Source organism: Oncorhynchus gorbuscha, linkage group LG06 (genome assembly GCF_021184085.1).
Source record: "Oncorhynchus gorbuscha isolate QuinsamMale2020 ecotype Even-year linkage group LG06, OgorEven_v1.0, whole genome shotgun sequence".
Lineage (NCBI taxonomy): Eukaryota > Metazoa > Chordata > Actinopteri > Salmoniformes > Salmonidae > Oncorhynchus > Oncorhynchus gorbuscha.
The window spans coordinates 52,160,824-52,173,161 of record NC_060178.1 but is presented as its reverse complement, the minus strand read 5'-3'; the positions used below and the strand labels follow the sequence as shown (position 1 = coordinate 52,173,161).

At 41.5% G+C, this 12,338-nt stretch overlaps 1 protein-coding gene across 1 annotated transcript in view; it reads right to left on the bottom strand.

The window, feature by feature from the left end:
- The window catches only part of LOC124038071 (beta-1,4-galactosyltransferase 6-like), a 45,743-nt gene that overhangs the window by 32,163 nt on the left and 1,242 nt on the right, over positions 1-12,338 (bottom strand). The gene's annotated exons all lie outside the window — the stretch shown is intronic.

The window sequence follows — 12,338 nt, the reverse complement described above, 5'->3', positions numbered from 1 at the left end:
GCCTCCGACCGCAAGGCACTACAGAGGGCAGTGCGAACGGCCCAGTACATTACTGGGGCCAAGCTTCCTGCCACACAGGACCTCTACACCAGGCAGTGTCAGAGGAAGGCTTTAAAAATTGTCAAAGACTCCAGCTACCCTAGTTAGACGGTTTCACTCTGCTACGGCACGGCAAGCGGTACCGGAGCGCCAAGTTTAGGTCCAAGAGGCTTATAAACAGCTTCTTCCCCCAAGCCATAAGACTCCTGAACATCTAATCAAATGGCTACCCAGACTATTGCCCACGCCCCCTCTTTTACACCACTGCTACTCTGTTATCATCTACGCAGCCACTTTAATAACTCTACCTACATGTACATATTACCTCAGCTAACCGGTGCCCCCACACATTGTACCGGTACCCCCCTGTATATAGTCTCACTATTGTTATTTTACTGCGGCTCTTTAATTACTTGTTACTTTTTCTTATTCGGATGTTTTTAAAAATTGTTTATTAACTGCATTGTTGGTTAGGGGCTCGTAAGTAAGCATTTCACTGTAAGGTCTACACCGGTTGTATTCAGCGCATGTGACTAATATCATTTGATGTTGGTCAGTGCTCAGTGGGTGAGGATGCTTGTTACAGTAAACGGAAAGAGGATAGGTGGTACGCGTCATGGTAGGTGTCAGTAAGAGCCAGGAGACATTCGAGAGAGAGCGTCAGAGCGAGAGGAAGTGTGAGGTTGTCCAGACTATTTCAGTTTTGCTTTGACCACAAAAAGAGAAGAAAAAAAAACATTATGAGCTGAACATAAGTGTGCTAGTGGAAGGCAGGACAGTAGCAGGTGACCCAACTGTGTTTTGTCAGTACTAGGATTTCCCATTGTAGCTTAATTGCAGTAATTACATTACACATTTTCCATAATTCAATTACAGTAACAGCATTACAGGTTTTAATCACTTAAAACAAACTTGATATCAGTAAAAACACTAAATTGGTAGGTCTACCTTAACTTGCTACTTCTGTGAACTTTCAGTATCGTCCCTCACGACGAAGAGAAGAGAAAATATCATAAAGATACGTGGTCTTTTGGTAACGGAATTACAAGGCAATGTTATTTCAACTTAGAACGCAAATAAATGTCTGTTCCAGTACTCAAAACAACATTTTTAACCAGAGATTTAAAAAAAAAATGAAAATACAGTAAAACTACTTGGTAGATGGGCTTTGTGTCCCGAAAAATAAAAATAAAGTTTTGTTCCATTACATGTGCTTTTGCGGGACACAACAAAAAAGAAACCAAACATCACTTTTCCCTAAATTCCCTTCCTCCTCAATGCCACACTCACTAATACGTGTTCTGACCGCTCCCTCTACACACCTGTGCTGAGTGCACACACAAGCTCCTGTTAGACCTACAGAAATAACAGACTAGGAAAACTGTGGGATACACAATTTACATTCCTAGCAAAATGACAAGTTGTATCACAAATTCAAAGTGATTAAAGTAGGAAAATACATGTTCCAACAATGAGCTGCAGTTTTGGAATAATTGCGTCCAGTCTACTATTCTCCTAAGCTACTTTGCGAACTGCTAGTGCCGTTTAAAAGTGGTTAGACTAGGCTATCACCCCCCTAAACAGAAAGGTTCCAGACTGAAAATATTAACACAACAAAAAAAAAACAGTCTCAAAGTCAACAGTGAAGAGGCAACTCCGGGATGCTGGCCTTCTAGGCAGAGATCCTCTGTCCAGTGTCTGCTCTTTTTCCCATCTTAATGTTTTCTTTTTATTGGACAGTCCGAGTCTTTTTCTTTGAAACTCCGCATAGAAGGCCAGCATCCTGGAGTCGCCTTTTCACTGTTGACGTTGAGACTGGTGTTTTACGGGTACTATTTAAGGAAGCTGCCAGTTGATGACTCAAAATATACACTAATGTACTTGTCCTCTTGCTCAAGTGTGTACCGGGGCCAGTACACGCTGTTCTGTAAAGGAAGTAGTACACAGTGTTGTACGAGATCTTCAGTTTCTTGGCAATTTCATGCATGGTATAGCCTTCATTTCTCAAAACAAGAATAGACTGACGAGTTTCAGAAGAAAGTGCTTTGTTTCTGGCCACGTTTCTTTTTGTTGCTGAGATAGAGATACATATACAGTCGAAGTCGGAAGTTTACATTAGGTTGGAGTCATTAAAACTCACTTTTTCAACCACTCAACAAATTTCTTGTTAAACTCAGACATGATTCAAACAGTTTTAGAAACTTCAGAGTGTTTTCTATCCAAATCTACTAATAATATGCATATCTTATATTATTGGCATGAGTAGCAGGAAGTTGAAATTGGACACGCTATTTATAAAAGTGAAAATACTGCCCCCTATACCTTGTTAATCAATCCTCCAGTTGTTTTTGTCATAAATAATAAATAATATTTCAACTGGACAAAAGCTTCGTCAATAGGAAAGGAGAAACAAGAAAGGTGCGTTCACCATCAGGGCGTATGGCTGATAAATGGAGTTTTCCACTGGCCACTGATTGAAAGTGGTGCATCTCCCTCATTTTTCAGAGTAAAAGCCTGAAACAATGCCTAAAGACTGGTCACATCTTGAGGAACGCACAGAGCTCGTGAACTGGGTCCTAAGTCTTTGTATGATGGATGGGCTTTCAATGGAAAAACAGCCTTTCAAAATAATAGTACTTCCTGGTTGGATTTTCACCTGCCATATCAGTTCTGTTATACTCACAGACATTATTTTAACTGTTTTGGGAACTTTAGCGTTTTCTATCTAAATCTACTAATTATATGCATATCCTATCTTCTGGGACTGAGTAGCAGGAAGTTTAATTTGGGCAATCTTTTCATCCAAAAATCTGAATGCTGCCCCCTACCCTAGTGAAGTTAAGGACAGAAAAGTCAAGGTATTGGAGTGGCCATCACAAAGCCCTTACCTTAGTCCCATCGAAAATGTGTGGGCAGAACTGAAAAAGCATGTGCGAGCAAGGAGGCCTACAATCCTGACTCAGTTACACCAGCTCTGTCAGGAGGAATGGGCCAAAATTCACCCAAGTTATTAAAGGCAAAGCTATCAAATACTAATTGAGTGTATGTAAACTTCTGACCCACTGGGAATGTGATGAAATAAATAAATAATTCTTACTATTATTCTGATATTTCACATTCTTAAAATAAAGTGGCGATCCTAACTGACCTAAGACAGGGAATTTTTACTAGGATTAAATGTCAGGAATTGTGAAACTGAGTTTAAAGGTATTTAGCTAAGGTATATGTAAACTTCCGCCTTCAACTGTACACAAACACACACACGTGTAATTAAGTCTCATTAAAGTGTGGATTTTCAGGCACATTCTTCATGTCAGCATCGGCTATAACTATATAACTACTAAATCTACTTGAAAATCTATGGCAAGACTTGAAAATGGCTGTCTAGCAATGATCAACAACCAACTTGACAGAGCTTGAAGAATGTTGAAAAGAATTAATGGAAAACACTGGAGTGGCCGAGTTGGAAGGTAGGCCTTGAAATACATCCACAGGTACAACTCCAATTGACACAAATGTCAATTAGCCTATCAAAAGCTTCTAAAGCCATGACATCATTTTCTGGAATTTTCCAAGCTGTTTAAAGGCACAGTCAACTTAGTGTATGTAAACTTCTGACCCACACGAATTGTGACAATGATTTAGAAGTAAAATAATCTGTAAACAATTGTTGGAAAAATTACTTGTGTCATGCAAAGTAGATGTCCTAACCGACTTGCCAAAACTATAGTTTGATAACAAGAAATTTGTGGAGTGGTAGAAAAATGAGTATTAATGACTAACATAAGTGTATGTAAACTTCCGACTTCTACTGTATATCCGTACCTGTTGGATGCAGTGATCACAATATAGTGGCTATATCCAGGAAAGCCAAAGTTCCAACAGCTGGGCCTAAAAGTGTACAAGAGATCATACAAAAGATTTTGCTGCGACTCTTACGTGGATGATGTTAAAACTATTTGTTGGTCTGATGTGATTAATGAGGAGCATCCAGAAGCTGCACATGTTGAATTTATGAAATTGCTTCTTCCAATTATTAATAAACATGTACCTGTTAAGATACTGACTGTTAGAACTTAAGGCTCCATGGATTTATGAGGAACTGAAAAACTGTATGGTTGAAAGAGATGGGGCAAAATGATTGGCTAATAAGCCTGGCTGTACATCTGACTGGCTTACTTAATGGAAATTGAGAAATTATAAGACTAAACTCCACAAAAAGAAACTTTATTATGAAGCCAAGATCAAAGATATCAAGAATAATGGAGAAGAAAAAAAATCAGTAGTTTAAATTAAATTATGGGCAGAAAGACGAATTCAATTCCATCTTTCATCGAATCAGATGGATTATTCATCACAAAACCATTTGATGTTGCCAATTATTCTAATGATTATTTCAGTGGCAAAGTGGGCAAACGTAGGCAGGAAATGCCCATGAAAAACAGTGAGCATTTATATCATGCATTAAAAAAAACTAATATTGGAAGCAGTGCAAGTTTGAATTTTGTAAAGTTAGTGTGGGAGAGGTGGAACAATTATTGTTAACAATCAATAATGACAAACCTTCTGGCATTGACACCTTAGAAGGAAAGCTACTGAGGATGGTGGCTGACTCTACAGCCACTCCTATCTGTCATATTTTTCATCTGAGCCTAAAGAAAAGTATTTGTCCTCAGGCCTGGAGGGACGCCAAAGTAATGATGCTACCCAAGAGTGGTAAAGCGGCCTTTACTGGTTCTAACAGCAGACCTTTAAGCTTGCAGCCAACTCTTAGCAAACTGTTGGGAAAAAATGTGTTTGACCAAATAAAATGTTATTTCTCTGTAACCAAATTAACAGACTTTCAGCGTGCTTTTCAAGAAGGGCACTCAACATGTACTGCACAGACACAAATGACTATTGATTGGTTGAAAGACATTGATAGTAAGAAGATTGTGGGAGCTGTACTGTTAGATTTCAGTGCAGCCTTTGATATTATTAACCATAAACTGCTGTTGAAATCAAATGTTTTATGGCTTTTCAACCTCTACCATATCGTGGATCAGAGCTATCCATCTAATAGAACTCAGTTTTCTTTAATGGAAGCGTCTCTAATGTCAAACATGTAAAGTGTGGTGTACCGCAGGGCAGCTCTCTAGGCCCTCTTTTCTATTTTTTTACCAATGACCTGCCACTGGCATTAAACAAAGTATGATTATTGTCCATTCGTGTGGTCCAGTGCTGCAAGGAACGACCTAGTTAAGCTGCAGCGGGCCCAGAACAGAGTACTGACTGCAAGAAACATTAATATGTTGAAAATCCCAAATCGTTTGCATAGTCAACTTACACACAGCTCTGACAGACACTTAATCCACCAGACATGCCACCAGGGGTCTTTTCATAGTCCTTAAGTCCAGAACAAATTCAAGAAAAACGTACAGCGTTATATAGAGCCCTTATTGCATGGAACTTCCTTACATCTCATATTGCTCAAATAAACAGAAAACCTGGATTCAAAAAACAGAGAAAGCAACACCTCACGGCACAACGCTTCTCCCCTATTTGACCTAGATAGTTTGCGTGTATGCGTTGTATGTAGGCTACGTGTGCCTTTGAATTTTTTTTATGTAGTTCTGTTCTTGAGCTGTTCTTGTCTAATGATATTCTGTATTAATGTCATTCTGTATTGTTTTTCATGTTTTGCGTGGACTCCAGGAAGAGTAACTGCTGCTTTACCAACAGCCAATGGGGATCCTAATAAAATACCAGCAAAACAATCCAAACCCATTTATTTCACTTACTTGCTGTTTCGTTGTTAATTTGTTCCGTCGTTTCATTCTCAACCAGGATTTCATCATACCTGTCAAGCAGTGAAGTTACAGTCTGTCCGTGGCCTCTCTTCCTCGGGGAGCACTGAATCCGTTTCCTTCTTGTCCAGCTGTGTATGTAACATTTCACGTAAACCCTGTTTGTCTGCATCGAAGTAGCGGTCCTTGTACCTAGCATCGAGCACAGTAAAGAGGCTCAGAGAGAACACCACCGAATCGCTTGTTCACAGCATCGAGTACATTTCTAAGTTACGCAGTTTTGTTGAGCAGGCGTTTCAATGCCATGACAAACGAAATCAAGCCTGCTGCAGATACAGTTGATTAGTTTATTTCTCGAGTCAGTTGTTCGAATGGCGCTAGGAGTGTGTTCATGTCTCCAAGTTTCAAACATGCTCTCAAACTCCATTGAAATGGCAGCAGCGGTATGGTAACCAGCACATTCTTGAGCATGCAATACGGTTTTCCTCAGTACGTAATCCTTGTCACCCACTGTGCCATCATACTTGGCATGCTCATGGGGCTGACGTCGCCGGTCCAAATGTCAGTCGTGACACCCTTGGCATTATGAATTCCATTATCTTGGCGTTAATGGGTTTCACATGAGTTGTCTTGCTGAAATGTTCTTACTCTTTCAAAATGACTGCTCAACTTGTTTAGTTGTTGGAAGAATGCGCTTAGTAATTCTGCTTTTGTTCTGTGTAGCGTTGTATTTTTAGTGGCGTCATTACGTCATCACTTACATTATATACAGTGGGGCAAAAAAGTATTTAGTCAGCCACCAATTGTGCAAGTTCTCCCACAAAAATATGAGAGAGGCCTGTAATTTTCATCATAGGTACACTTCCAGAAAATCCAGAAAATCACATTGTAGGATTTTTTATGAATTTGCAAATTATGGTGGAAAATAAGTAGTTGGTCAATAACAAACAAGCAAGATTTCTGGCTCTCACAGACCTGTAACAACTTATTTAAGAGGCTCCTGTGTCCTCCACTCGTTACCTGTATTAATGGCACCTATTTGAACTTGTTATTAGTATAAAAGACACCTGTCCACAACCTCAAACAGTCACACTCCAAACACCACTATGGCCAAAGAGCTGTCAAAGGACACCAGAAACAAAATTGTAGACCTGCACCAGGCTGGGAATACTGAATCTGCAATAGGTAAGCAGCTTGGTTTGAAGAAATCAACTGTGGGAGCAATTATTCGGAAATGGAAGACATACAAGACCACTGATAATCTCCCTCGATCTCGTGCTCCACGCAAGATCTCACCCCGTGGGGTCAAAAAGATCACAAGAACGGTGAGCAAAAATCCCAGAACCACACGGGGGGGAAATAGTGAATGACCTGCAGAGAGCTGGGACCAAAGGAACAAAGCCTACCATCAGCAAGGGCATTGAATAGGAAACGTGGCTGGGTCTTTCAGCATGACAATGATCCCAAACACACCGCCCGGGCAACGAAGGAGTAGCTTCGTAAGAAGCATTTCAAGGTCCTGGAGTGGCCTAGCCAGTCTCCAGATCTCAACCCCATAGAAAATCTTTGGAGTTGAAAGTCCGTGTTGCCCAGCAACAGCCCCAAAACATCACTGCTCTAGAGGAGATCTGCATGGAGGAATGGGGCAAAATACCAGCAACAGTGTGAAAACCTTGTTAAGACTTACAGAAAACATTTTACCTCTGTTATATACCCTTTGTTGGCAATGACAAAGTATTGAGATAAACTTTTGTTATTGACCAAATACTTCGACCATAATTTGCCAATAAATTCATAAAAAAATCCTACAAATGTGATTCAGGATTTTTTTTTTCTTCCATTTTGTCGGTCATAGTTGAAGTGTACCTATGATGAAAATTACAGGCCTTGCTCATATTTTTATGTGGGAGAACTTGCACAATTGGTGGCTGACTAAATACTTTTTTGCCCCACTGTACGTATGCACATCAGCGTTAAACTAGACATCGGGCCGATGCGATGTTGGCATTTTTAGCTAAAACCGTCCGATTCCTAAAAATGCTCACCGATATATCTTGCGTCCCTAGTTAAAACCCATATACACTGCTCAAAAAATAAAGGGAACATTAAAATAACACATCCTAGATCTGAATGAATGAAATATTCTTAGTAAATACTTTTTTCTTTACATAGTTGAATGTGCTGACAACAAAAATCACACAAAAATGATCAATGGAAATCAAATTTATCAACACATGGAGGTCTGGATTTGGAGTCACACTCAAAATTAAAGTGGAAAACCACATTACAGGCTGATCCAACTTTGATGTAATGTCCTTAAAACAAGTCAAAATGAGGCTCGGTAGTGTGTGTGGCCTCCACGTGCCTGTATGACCTCCCTACTACGCCTGGGCATGCTCCTGATGAGGTGGCGGATGGAAGAGCGTCTGCTAAATGACTTAAATGTAGTGTAATGTCTCCTGAGGGATCTCCTCCCAGACATGAATTAAAGCATCTGCCAACTCCTGGACAGTCTGTGGTGCAATGTGGCGTTGGTGGATGGAGCGAGACATGATGTCCCAGATGTGCTCAATTGGATTCAGGTTTGGGGAACAGGCGGGCCCGTCCATAGCATCAATGCCTTACTCTTGCAGGAACTGCTGACAAACTCAAGCCACATGAGGTCTAGCATTGTCTTGCATTAGGAGGAACGCAGGGCCAACCGCACCAGCATATGGTCTCACAATGGGTCTGAGGATCTCATCTCGGGACCTAATGGCACTCATGCTACCTCTGGCGAGCACATGAAGTGCTGTGCGGCCCCCCAAAGAAATGTCACCCCACTCCATGACTGACCCACTGCCAAACCGGTCATGCTGGAAGAGGTTGCAGGCAGCAGAATGTTCTCCACGGCGTCTCCAGAGTCTGTCACGTCTATCACATGTGCTCAGTGTGAACCTGCTTTCATCTGTGAAGAGCACAGGGCGCCAGTGGCGAATTTGCCAATCTTGGTGTTCTCTGGCAAATGCCAAACGTCCTGCACGGTGTCAGACTGTAAGCACAACCCCCACCTGTGGACATTGGGCCCTCACCACCCTCATGGAGTCTGTTTCTGACCGTTTGAGCAGACACATGCACATTTGTGGCCTGCTGGAGGTCATTTTGCAGGGCTCTGGCAGTGCTCCTCCTGCTCCTCCTTGCACAAAGGCGGAGGTAGCGGTCCTGCTGCTGGGTTGTTGCCCTCCTACGGCCTCCTCCACGTCTCCTGATATACTGGCTTGTCTCCTGGTAGCGCCTCCATGCTCTGGACACTACGCTGACAGACACAGCAAACCTTCTTGCCACATCTCGCATTGATGTGCCATCCTGGATGAGCTGCACTACCTGATCCACTTGTGTGGGTTGTAGACTCAGTCTCATGCTACCACTAAAGTGAAAGCACCGCCAGCATTCAAAAGTGACCAAAACATCAGCCAGGAAGCATAGGAACTGAGAAGTGGTCTGTGGTCACCACCTGCAGAACCACTCCTTTATTGGGGGTGCCTTGCTAATTGCCTATAATTTCCACCTGTTGTCTATTCCATTTTTTGTGTTGTTTAAGTGTTCCCTTTATTTTTTTGAGCAGTGTATATTAGTTAATACACAGCACCAACTACATAAATACACTACAAGACCAAAAGTATGTGGACACGTGTTTGCCGAGCATCTCATAAAAAAAAAAATAATAATGGGCATTAATATGGAGTTGGTCCCCACTTTGGTGCTATAACAGCAACTACTCTTCTGGGAGGCTTTCCACTGGATGTTGGAACATTGCTGCAGGGACTTCCATTCAGCCACAAAAGCATTAGTGTGGTCGAGCAATTAGACCTGGCTCGCAGGCGGCTTTCCAATTCATCCCAAAGGTGTTCGATTGGGTTGAGGTCAGGGCTTTGTGCAGGCCAGGCAAGTTCTTCCACACAGATCTAGACAAACCATTTCTGTATGGACCTCACACAGGGGTATCGTCATGCAGAAACAGGAAAGGGCTTTCTGCAAACTGTTGCCACAAAAGTTGGAAGCACAGAATCGTTTAAAATGACATTGTATGCTGTAGTGTTAAGATCTCCCTACACTGGAACTAAAGGGCCTAGCCCGAACCATGAAAAACAGCTCCAGACTTTTATTCCTCCACTAAACTTCAGTTGACACGATGCATTCAGACAGGTAGCATTCTCCTGGCATCCTCCAAACCCAGATTCGTCTGTCGGACTGAAAATTGTGGAGCGTGACTCATCACTCTAGAGAAATTGTTTCCAATGAGCCAGAGTCCAATGGCAGCGAGCTTTACACCACTCCAGCCAACGCTTGGCATTGTGTATGGTGATCTTAGGCTTGTTTGCAGCTACTCGGCCATGGAAAACCATTTCATTAAGATCCCAATTAACAGGCAGAAATGTGAAGAAACGGACTTGTTGGAAAGGAGGCATCCTATGACGGTGCCACGTTGAAAGTCACTGAGCTTTTCAGTAAGGCCTCTCTACTACAAATCTTTGTCGATGGAGATTGCATGGCGGTGTGTTCGATTTTATACACCTGTCAGTAATGGAAGTGGTTCAAATAGCCGAATCCACTCATTTACAGGGGTGTCCACATACTATTGTATATACAGTAGTCGATTGTTTGGTCGTTAGGCTTTTGGTCAACCTAGTTTTTTTTGGAGCAGTGGAAAATATTAAAATGATTTATGGCACAGGAGACACTTGTCTGATTCACACCTGTCTGAGTGGACTAATCCATTGCAGAGGCCGTGGGGATGTTAACACCAGTATTACCAGCAGTACATTTACTGTTGGTAAACATGATTTCTAATATACAATGTCTGTTCGGTAAGGGTAATTTCTGTTAATGCATTCAATAAATTATTATTACAGTCTTACCGTTATTATTGTAGAACATATGAGTTGGCTGAACAGCACAAACAAATCTGGGACCAGGATAGTCGCCTGGCTGTCTTGTGTTGTCCTGTTCAAAATAGTGCTGCAGAATATTGTATATTATATCAGCACTAGTGGCAGCTGGTGGGAGGAGCTATCAGAGTACTTCCTCATTGTAATGGCTGGACAAAAATGAATGGAACCGAGTCAAACATGTGGTTTACATGTTTTTGATGTGTTTGATACAGTTCCACTGATTCTATTCCAGCCATTACAATGAGCCCATCCTCCTAATAACTCCTCCCACCAGCCTCCTTTGAACAGCACTATGTCGATAGCATGATGGTCTAGCAGTAGCCAAAACACTGTAGCATTCGCAGTGACAGCGTTGTAACTACAGATATAAGCCTAACAGCTGGTTAACCATGTGTAAATTAAACACCCTTTTCCTGTGTTGCTTCAGACAAAGGCCCAATTCCTTTTAGCTGCTGATATGCTGTAGGGATTTCACCCCTGGGACTACTAATATGCTCAGCAAAGAAACAAACTGTTTCAAGACACGACTTACTTGGGAAAAGCTGGCATATTTGCCATCTTACTAAACATTGGCTGATTGGATTAATGGCATAAACATGGATCTTCATCTAGGTTACCTTGCTCACTCGGTTAATGTGAATATACATATAGGCCTATCAGATGTACACTACCTAGCTACTAAACCACACAACTAGGTGGTTATCAGTGTTGATTATGTGGCTGGCTCTGTCAGCAACTCCATATCCCTTCCCACCATGGCATGGTTCAACAGCATGGCAGATATTCATACGAGATTGCTGCTTTTGTGTAAATTTACTAAGTTAGACCTAGTGAATAATCAGTTAAATCCTTTCCTTTCTGAAATCTGTGTAAGAAAATTAATAACTCAATTAGTTAAACTAGCTTGTTTACTACATTATTACATTACATTACATTTAAGTCATTTAGCAGACGCTCTTATCCAGAGCGACTTACATTGTTAGTAGATGGCTTGTTTCTGAGTGAGGACACACTTTGTAGAAGAGACAGCGCATGATTGTTCAATGTTGACTAACATTACAGCAACCAGATGGCAGCTCAATATAACGTCACGTTTTTTAAAATAAAAACAAACATGATATCACCTTTATTTAAATAGGCCATAGTAGCAAGTACTTACAATTGAGCTAATTAACACTGGAGTGATAGATGTGCAGATGATGTGCAAGTAGAAATACTGGTGTGCAAAAGAGCAGAAAAGTAAATACAACAATATGGGGATGAGGTAGTAATATTGGATGGGCTATGTACAGCTGCAGCGATCAGTTAGATGCTCGGGTAGCATATATTTAAAATTAGTGAGGGAGATACAAGTCTCCAGCTTCAGCGATTTTTGCAATTCGTTCCAGTCATTGGCAGCAGAGAACGGGAAGGAAAGGCGGTGATAAATAATCGGTTCACTAGTTAAGCCTAATCAATTGTAAACTGATCCCTGGACGATTAGCTTTCTTATCCAGCAGATCTAACCGGCTTCCTTACAGCTTAACAAGGTCGGACAACATTCCGGTGTATATTACGACACCGGGGACACGACAAACCTACC